Here is a 10805-nt window from a genome sequence, read left to right on the forward strand (position 1 = left end):
ACCCAACTATTGAAGCATTCAACTCTAGGGCAAAAGCACCGCCAAAAGGTGTGATGAAACGAAAGATGGTTTTTTCATTCTTATCTAATTCGACTTTTGAGAAAGAATAATAATTTCAGTATAACTTCACAAGTGAGGTCTGAAAAAAGAGTGAGTACGTAGATCTTATCTCAATCTCTAGAAGGTAAAGAGACTATTTTCGATGGTGAGGGGCGAACCCACGTGTTACGAAGCGGGTTCAACTCTGTCAAAAATTAGTACTGAATACATTAGCGTATTTTGTTTAAAACAAAGCAAAATAGAATAAGAATGTTCATTTGAATCCGCTTGCAAGACCAAAGCGCATCCTCTGTCAAGATGGTAATGTGGGTTCATACTTCATAGTTTGATTGAGGTCATGCGGTATTACTCCAACGTCTACTATTTATTCCTTTTCTCTATTTCACTTAATTAATGTAAACCTTTTTACAACTTGAACTTTAGTTCTCTTTTTCATAAAATTTGCTAAATCATCCAACTGTATTTGATGAAATTATTGATAATTTGTTAGTTTACGTTGATAGATTTTCTTTGTTTTATATTGAAATTTCTAGTTTAGTGTATCATAGGCGGAGCCAGAATTTGAAACTTATGGGTTCGGGGTTTTAATCATTTCAAGTTACTGGGTTCTAAATTAATAATTTATACATAGTCAATAAATTTTTAAGACAAATATATAGGTTGGATCAAAACGACTGGGTTCGACCGAATCATTATTCAATGAGCTAGCTCCACCCCTTCGTGTATGGGCCCTCTTTCTTTAATTATTGGTACAATTTAGAGTAGTTTATAACTTTTTTTTAATTGTCTTCTAATTGTAAATAACAACTAGTAATTACTTATAAACACTAAAGAGATTTTATATCCCGGAGTTAATATATTTTTTAATTGGTTGAATTGTTTTGATTAAAAGTATAACACTTTTGAATTTAGTGAAATAAAATTTGTTAAATAAATAGCTAACTGTTTAAAAACTAGAAGTAAATAGTTGTTAGTACTACTTTTTAAAGCGGCAAAGGGCTCTACTTTCTAAACAATTTTTTTTTGTAAAAACTGGAAAAATTGCTTTAGAAAATTGCTTTTCGAGTATGAGTAATAAGTCTTTTTAATTAATTAAGAGATATTTAGAATTGGTCAACAAGACGATGACACGTGTCCTTCCGTTTAAATGAGGGGTATATTTGAACCCAAAGTATGACTGCAGAGGTATAGATAACCCAATAGTATAACGAGGGATATTCTTAGATCATTTTCGATAATAGAGGGGTATATTTGACCCTTTGCCATTTTTAAAAAGTATGTCCACATTTGCTTAAAATTTAGAGCGGTAACTTTAACACGTCTTCATTTTAGGGAGAAATTCAAAAATAGTCTGATTTACAAGTGGTAATTGAAAAATAGCCACAATTTCAAAAGTAATCGAAATTTAGCCACTTTTCATATAAAGATAAATCTGAACGAAAATACTATTTAAAATCCGAAAAATATTCCAGCATAATATACTGTAGTTCTAGCATAATATACTGGAGTTCCAGCATAATATACCGGTCTAGCATAATATGCTGGAAGTTCATACACAGGTACTCCAATCTCCAGTATATTATGCTGGAACTTTCCGCGTGTTGGAGTTCTAGCATAATATGTTGGAAATTCATACACAGGTGCACCAATCTCCAGTATATTATGCTGGACCGGTCCGTGTTGCAGCAAAATAATGGCTATTTTTCTATGACTTTGTAAATGCTGACTATTTTTCAATTACCAATCCGAAAACTGGCTAGCACGTGATATTTTTACTTCATTTTAAGATCATAAAAAGATAAATAAAAGGAAAATAAAATGACATGACCAGATCATGCTTGTCGTACCCGACACTATTTATACTATTTGTTATCATCATCTTTGACTGAATCTGCTTGAATAAAATTCTGAGTCTGCCACTGCGATAGACTCTGAAGACAATTTTGAGAAAGAAATTTTTGAAAAATAATTTTCTTTTAATGAATCATTTGTAGTACAGAAACATCACTAAGAGGTGCAATATGATTTTCTTTTCCACTTTTTATTAGAGATCTTAGATTCGAGTTTTGAGAAAGATATGCAATACAAATATGAAATAGTACTATTTATAAAATTTCTAATACCAAATAACTAAACAAAAAAACTCTCGGCAAAGCGCTTCGGTGGAAAAAAGAAACTTATGTTTCAGCGAATGATTTTGTTTCACGAGTTTTTGTGTCACTAAAGCTACAGTAATGTATGATTTAGTTAAAAATTATTTTACATTTAAAAAAAATTGTTTCCTCGATAATTTTATTAATAATTTGGACAGACACAAATGCATGTGGGGAGGTACAACTCATCCTCAATTATTCTTTGCAAAATTTGATCCCACTTTCACTTTCTCTTTTTGCATACACTTTTATTTTTTGTTTTATAGTATTCAGATTTTTGTTCCATTCATCAAATAAAGTGGGTAGCTGTTGCTTAATAAATGATTATTTTACTGGATGTCCCCAATGAATGAGCCCTCCCTTTTTCTTTTTCTAATTTTCTCTTTTATTTTCTTTTTGATTTCCTTATCACCGAAAGGTTGTGGTTGTCACAAGAATATGCTATATCTAATAAAGAATAATAAGACGACCATAAAATCAAACACCCATGTTTGGAACAACTAATAATCCTCTTATCAAATATCTTTGTTAGAGTTGTTTCCACCTTTCAAATAATGATAAGAATATAATTATTGTCCTAAGAAGACTGGAGCCATAACCTAAGTTTGTCTAACAGAACATTTACGAGTATGGTTTCAGGGAACAATTTCACCGCGCTCAACATGATAAAAAAATGGTACAAAGTGTATTTCTCGGGGATTTGCATCTATACCCAGTTTTTAGGTCACATTTTAACCTATACCCGATTTGTAAAAAATAATTGCAAGCGTACCAACTTTTCGGGTAACTTCAGGTATACGGGCATGAAGTAGCAAAAATTTATGTCTGAAGTTTGAACTTCAGAATTTTTTACCTGAAGTGTAGCCTTATCAAAGCAAAACTTCAGATATTTTTGCCTGAAATTTGGCCTGACTTGCTAAGGCAATCACGCAAACTTCAATTCATAGTGCAAGGGAAAATTTCAGTTTTTCCTCACTTCATAGTGCAAACTTCAAACAAATTAGTGTGAAATTCTTCAATTTGTAGTACAAACTTCAGGAACTTCAGTTCATAGTGCAAGGGCAAACTTCAGTTTCCCCTCACTTCATAGTGCAAACTTCAGACAAATTAGTCTGAAGTTCTTCAATTTGTAGTGCAAACTTCAGGATAAATTAACTTTCAGTGTAACTAAGAGCTGGTTTGGCATCACATCGGGCTTTACCTCATGGGAAATTCTTCATGTTCTTCATACTGGATTTGGAACTTCTGTATATTCAGTATAAGATAAACACATAACAAGATGAACTAGAGAGTATCTATTGCGCTCTCGATGCATTTGGATTTGTATCTCGAGTTTGCAAAATAAAGGATTGTAAAATTTGCAGAAGCCCACCTTTTACCTTCTGTTGACAGGGTTTCTGAATTCAAATAGAGAACAATAGCAATACTCTATTTTGTTATTTTATGATAGTATTTGATCAAATATAGGTTAAGTTGTTAATTTGACTTCACATTTTATTAGTGAATATATTAAAGTAGTGGTTGAAAAGTTAATTTGATAGACAAGAAGAGGAGGAAGAAATGAGCGCATAGGTCAGGAGGAAGAAGAGGAGGCGTCTGAAATTGTTAAAATTGGGGTATAGGTTAAATAATTTTAAAAATATGAGTATAGGTTAAATGTGGACGACCAAATAGGATGTCCCGTGCAATTTTTACATATTTCTTGTACGTAATTTTATTACTTAATCTCTGTTTTATAATAACTCACGGGAAGGAATGTCGACCATAACTCAAAATAATTGTTATAAGTATTTAATATTAACTCCTAAACTTAAATTAATTAAACATAGTGCATATAGGTCTTGGGTTTTCATGATTTAATTCTTCATATCTGGTGAGTAGTAGTATACATGGCCGCATAGCAGTTTAAGGAGAATAATTCAAAAGGCATATATCTATAATCTATGTGAATGTTGTTTACCCAAAAAATGGATAGAGTTGAATTTATACGCAGTTCCGAAGATATGTGGCGTAACTTAATACAAAATGCAAGGATAAATAAAAATATAAATATAGATTGGAGAGAATGCAAAATAGATAAGGTTATCAGAAACAATGAATCTTAGTGTTCAACAAATAGAATCAATCTAAGGAGTCTGAAAGAACGATTTTTTATTGTAGAAGGATATAACACTTTTATTACAATGTAAGCTTCAGAAAAAACTTGTCCTACAGAAATGGTAACCAAGCCCTTTTATAGTGGATGGATTAGGCTCTAAGCATAATAAAATAAACATTCAGTGGGAGACCCATGATAGGTCAGCTTTTCCATAATCTCTGCCAAGATTCTCTCTAGTGAGATTGCAACGGCTTTTATCTGCGAGCTCGATCCTGCTTAGAATCCTCGATTTTGGTTAGGGCTTGATTTCGGCTCGAACTCGTGACCTTGGTTCGAGCCCGATCCTGGTTCGAGCCCTCGAATTAATTCGAGGTCAATGTTGGTTGGTTTCTGGATTATCAGAACATAGATCTACTCTACATCATGGTTTGATTTTGATTCGAGCTCGATAATGATATCGACCTCGACACGGATCGGCCTTCCGGGTTTGAGGTTAGTTCGTTCCACGCTTAGGATCTTACTCCGATAAATCATCGTTCGAACTCGATCGGACGTGCTAAGGCCGAAATCTATTTCGACCGTATACAGATAGTCCCCTCGTTTCTCAGAAAGAGTGTGGCGAGAAACGATATGATTTCTTACAGTTCGATCGGATTATATCATATTTCCATCGGGTTCGATCATGACGCATCTGGTAGCTGTCCCGTCGATTTAGTCTTTCAAGGCATTTAATGCATGCCAGGCGGTGGTCCGCCACTGCTGATACTGAACCGCCATCGCTTGAACCTATAAATAACCCTTTCTTTTATCTTTTACCACTTTTACATCTTCTATTTTCTAAATTTCCCTAAGTTCTTCTTCGTACTTTCCAACTTACCAGTAAATCTATGATTTCTTTCCGTAAAAAAACCCCTCTTCAATTCTGCAAAAATCTTTGTGACTTCCTTTTATTCCTCACCTTTGAATTCGAAAATGGCGAAAACATCGCAAACCATTCCTCAGAGAGAGAAAGCTTCATATTCACAGTGTGCCACCGACGAGACACCGACGGAACCACGACCTGAGGAGTGTGTTCCTGGGGCGTGTGTCCTTACTTCAGATTTTAAGGTCGATAAAGGTTCATCGATCCCTGGCCGGTGTGAGCCGGTATCGAGGTACATGTGTTCGATAACTGAGAAGCACCTCGATCAGTTACAGAAGGATTGCAATTGGGGTGAAAAAGAAATAATAATTCCTACCCCTGACGAAGATATCACTTCTTACGTGAAAGGGTTTTTGAATGTGTATACTTACTCTTTCACTTTGGGTCCCCTCGATTCCGTCATTATTGACTTCTGTCGACAATATCAGGTAACCCTAGGCCAGGTCCATCCTTCTCTGTGGCGGATCGTTATCCTGATTCGATATTTTGTGAGCAAAATCAAGGGGATGTCGTTCATCCTCGATCATCTTATCCGATTGTACCATCCTCGACTTTTTCGAGGAGGGTTAATAAAACTCCAGCGTCGGCTACCAAGGCTCCGTTCTCGAGTATTGAGGAGGATAGGGACCGGGGCTGGATGGGCAGGTTCGTTCGAGTAAGGACTTCGGACCTGATTCCGACTGAAAAGATGCCTTTTTCCGAGGAGTGGAATATGAAACGTAAGTGTGATCTTGTGGTTGCTTCTATTTTGTTCTTTCATTTATTCTCTTATCGACAATCCCCCTTTTTTTGTTGTGATGTAGCAGTTCCCTGGATGCCCGGAGCAGTTCTCGATCTCAAGAACTAGGTACGAGCCCTTGTTTTGACCTCCACATATGCCGAGCGCTCATGGCGTGATTTGTCAAAGGGTCGGTGGGAGGCCAAAAATCACGGTAAGCTTATTTCTCAGACTCTGATGATCCGAGTACAAGGCATTTTTCAAAATATTTTTATAAGGTTTCCCATATGTAGGTTTGGGTAAAGACGCGGTCTTGAGGCCCTTGTCCAATGAGGAGGAAATTTCGGCCTATGTCCCAAAGCCGGTGAAGGAAAATAAAAGGAAGAGAGCCTCGGTCCCTGAATATCCAAAACCGAAGAAGAGGACGACTCGTAAGCCGAACAAGAATGTCATTCCTTTGACCGTGGAATCCGTTCTGCGTCTAAGGGATGAAGATGAAGAAGAAGAAGAAGAAGAGAACGATGAGTCCACGCTGGCGGTCCGAACGAAGAGAACCACCGATGCCTCATCGCCGGCTGGATCAATGATGCTCTATGAGGCTCCGCCTCGAACTGAAGATATACAGAAGAAAGATTCGGGTAGAATCCCCGAACTGTCGGATATCCAAGACGCATCTCATCAGAGTCAACCGGCAGAGGATATGATCGAAGAGCCCTTCGAACCCCTTCGAACCGAGGGGAACGCTCCAAGCAAGTCATTTGGGGCAGCAGCGATCGAGGATTTGCCTACCTTTCCCGCTTTTTCTGCAGGGGTGATTCGGGAAGCTCAATATCTGGGAGCCCTCGATCTAGACAGGCCTCACGATGAAGAAGATCCGTTTCGTGACCTGTTTACCGGCATTGAGGACGTTGCCGGTGCCGGTGCCGGTGCCGGTGATGAATCAGATCTTTTTCACGGATTGTGGCAGGCTTTGAATCAGGTGAGCTTTTAAAATTATTTTGTCGGTACTATCTTTATGTTCATTTTTCGTTAACTTCGCTTCTTGTTTCTTTGTAGGTAGTGACAGTTCATCGAGAACAATGTTCTCGGTCCCAGAATGAGCTGCATTAATACGTGGCCGACCTACAACGGGCTACTGACGAGAGGAACTCCCTTAGACTTTCCTTAGGGGCAGAGAGAGGAGGAAATAAAAGACCTCCGAGCTGAGTTGGCCGAGGCTTATTGAGATCAGACCGATTTGTCTGAGCAGGTAATGATGCTTTTGAAAGCCTATGGGCTTGATACCGGAATGATAGCTAACATTTTGGTCTCACAGTTGCAGCAAAAAATCGAGATGATCGGGAAGCTTCGTGAGGAGGTCGACGTGATAAGAACGGAGTCCTTGCGGTGGACAGAAGGTATGGACCACTTTGCTGCAGAAAAAGAGACTGCTCGAGCCCAGTTATCATCGTCCGAAACCCAACTTCAGAAAATGAAAGAAAAAGGCCTGGTTCAAGCAAGAAGAATTGAGGAGCTTGAGGCTCGGTTGGCCTTTGTACTTGCCAAGGCCGAATCCGATGCCGAAAAGGCAAAGGCCGATGCGGATGCGCTCGTGACCATCTATCGGGCCGATGCTGAAGCTGCCCAAGTCCAGGCAAGAGAGGCAGCCGAGTCCGCCGATATTCGAGCGCATAGTGTTGCCGAACTTGCTAAGTGCCGATCCAGAAGGGAAACTCTCGAGGAGATTCATGCTTGTGGCTTCGATCTCGCTGAAGAGATAAAAAGGGTCAAAGAACTCGAAGCCGATGCTGAAGCTCTGGTTTCTGATGGCGATGACGATGACGATGGAAGCGAGAGTAGATTCGAAAATAGGGGGGAACCTGATAAAGAAGAGACCGCTCCTGGTCGAGAAGTTTAGTTCTTAGTTTTTACGTTGTAATCACCCATGCAGATAAATTTGTATATAGACATATCTCCCCTTTTGCCGACTTGCTTCTATTTTTATTTCCAGTCTTGCGAGGACTTTATTCACGCCTTATGAATGTTTTCACAATGATTTAAACAACTTAATCAAATTTGGACCTCGTAGGCTTAGTCGAGTGAATGATTCGAACTCAAAGTAATGTATCCCATAGGCATAATGGTCGAGTGAGTTTTTGCTCGAACTCGAAATAAAAGTAGCCCGTAGGCATAATGGTCGAGTAAGTGTTTGGTCGAACTCGAAATAAAGATAGCCCGTAAGCTTAGTCGAGTGAATGATTCAAACTTCGAAGTAACGTAGCCCATAGGCGTAATGGTTGAGTGAGTGTTAGCTCGAACTCGAAGTAATGTAGCCCGTATGCGTAATGGTCGAGTGAGTGTTTGCTCGAACTCAAAATAAAAGTAGCCCGTAGGCGTAATGGTCGAGTGAGTGTTTGGTCGAACTTGAAATAAAAATAGCCCGTAGGCTTAGTCGAGTGAAATGATTCGAACTCGAAGTAACATAGCCCGTAGGCGTAATAGTCGAGTGAGTGTTTGCTCGAACTCGAAATAAAAATAGCCCGTAGGCTTAGTCGAGCGAATGATTCGAACTCGAAGTAGTGTAGCCCGTAGGCGTAATGGCCGAGTGAGTGTTTGCTCGAACTCGAAATAAAAATAGCCCGTAGGCTTAATCGAGTGAATGATTCGAACTCGAAGTAGTGTAGCCCGTAGGCGTAATGGTCGAGTGAGTGTTTGCTCGAACTCAAAATAAAAATAACCCGTAGGCTTAGTCGAGTGAATGATTCGAACTCGAAGTAGTGTAGCCCGTAGGCGTAATGGTCGAGTGAGTGTTTGCTCGAAATCGAAATAAAAATAACCCGTAGGCTTAGTCGAGTGAATGATTTGAACTCGAAGTAGTGTAGCCCGTAGGCATAATGGTCGAGTGAGTGTTTGCTCGAACTCGAAATAAAAATAGCCCGTAGGCTTAGTCATCGAGTTTATCTTAATTCTGATTGCATAATAAATCTCAAAATAGAGGAATTTTCATTGGATATAAGATGCCGATAAAGAAGAGAACATAAGTTATTACACGCCTGGGTTCAGGCCAATCTATATGAGCATGGTTCGCTTCGACCATTTGGCTCTTACAATTTTTCCTATTGGGACCGTGTTGTGAAATAACTTTCTTGCGAGACCTCGAATATTGTTGTAAATGCTGCATGATCAATGGTTGCCTCATTAAAAACCTTGCCGAAAAATCCATTTGGGATAAAACCGATCTAAGGGAAAAAGAGTGCAACGCGAGCTTTCAAGCGAGAGATCCGTCTTAGCCCTTGTTCGGACTTCTGCATGGGTCAGTTTTGAGATATAAACGAATATGGAAAGGTTGTACCTTAGCAGTAGTACTGTTTTAGATGTGATACATTCCAGCTGCTTGATAGCTGTTTGCCGTTTATAATCCCGAGCCTGTACGATCCCTTTCCGATGTTCTCGAGTACCTAATATGGTCCTTCCCAATTCGGTCCTAGTTTCCCTTCATTCGGATTTCGGGTATTGATGGTAATTTTTCTCAACACTAAGTCCCCAGCTTGAAATGACGGAGCTTGGTTCTTCGATTATAATATCTTTCGATTCGCTGCTTTTGGGCGGCCAATTGGACGAGAGCAGCTTCTCGTCTTTCGTCCGATAGTTCGAGGCTTGTATTCATAGCCTCGTTATTTGATTCTTTCATCGCGAATCAAAATCTGGCACTGGGTTCACCAACTTCGACCAGTATCAATGCTTCTGACCCATATACTAAGGAGAATGGGGTCACCCCCGTACTGGATTTTGACGTTGTCCGATATGCCCAAAGGACTTCGGGCATGATTTCTCTCCATCTCCCTTTAGCGTCGTTCAACCTCTTCTTTAAGTTTTGAATGACAGTTTTGTTTGTCGATTCGACCTACAATTCCCACTGGGGTGGTATGGCGTCGATAGTATCCTTCTTATCTTGTGGTCTTCGAGGAATCTTGTTACTTTGCCGCCAACGAATTGTTTTGCATTGTCACATACTATTTCAGCGGGTATCCCGAATCGGCATATGATATGATCCCAAATAAAGTCTATAACTTCTTTCTCTCTTATTTTCTCGAACGCCTGCGCTTTAACCCATTTAGAAAAATAGTCAGTCATAAATAAAATGAATTTGGCTTTACCTTGGGTCGATGGCAGAGGGCCGACGATATCCATTCCCCATTTCATGAATGGCCACGGGGATAGGACTGAGTGGAGTTGTTCTCCGGGCTGGTGGATCATCGGTGCGAACCTTTGACATTTGTCACATTTACGAACAAATTCCTTCGCATCTTTACCCATATCGATCCAATAATACCATGCTCTGATTATTTTTCGGACTAATGTATCGGCTCAAGAGTGATTCCCGGAAGTACCCTCGTGCACTTCCCGTAGGACGTAATCGATATCCCCCGGACCCAAGCATACTGCCAATGGTCCATCGAACGTTCTTCGGTACATCGCTCCGTCCGAAGTCAACGTGAATCGAGCAGCTTTAGTCCGTAAGGTTCTGGAATCTTTAGGGTCCGATGGGAGTTTTCCGCTCTTCAAGTATTCAATATACTTGTTTCTCCAATCCCAGGTTAAGCTTGTAGAATTTATTTCGGCGTGACCTTATTCGATTACCGATCTCGAAAGTTGAACAACATTCCCCGAGCCTGAATCATCTACCTCGACCGACGACCCCAAATTCGCAAGCGCATCGGCCTCATTGTTCTGTTCCCTTGGTACATGCCGTAAAGTCCATTGTTTGAAATGGTGCAAAGTGACAAGTAGTTTATCTAAATACCTTTGCATTCTTCCTTCTCGAACTTCGAAGGTTTTGTTTACTTGACTCACCACCAGCAAGGAGTCGCAATT

The sequence above is a fragment of the Nicotiana tomentosiformis genome, chromosome 3 (assembly GCF_000390325.3).
Source record: "Nicotiana tomentosiformis chromosome 3, ASM39032v3, whole genome shotgun sequence".
In the NCBI taxonomy this organism is placed as follows: Eukaryota; Viridiplantae; Streptophyta; class Magnoliopsida; order Solanales; family Solanaceae; genus Nicotiana; species Nicotiana tomentosiformis.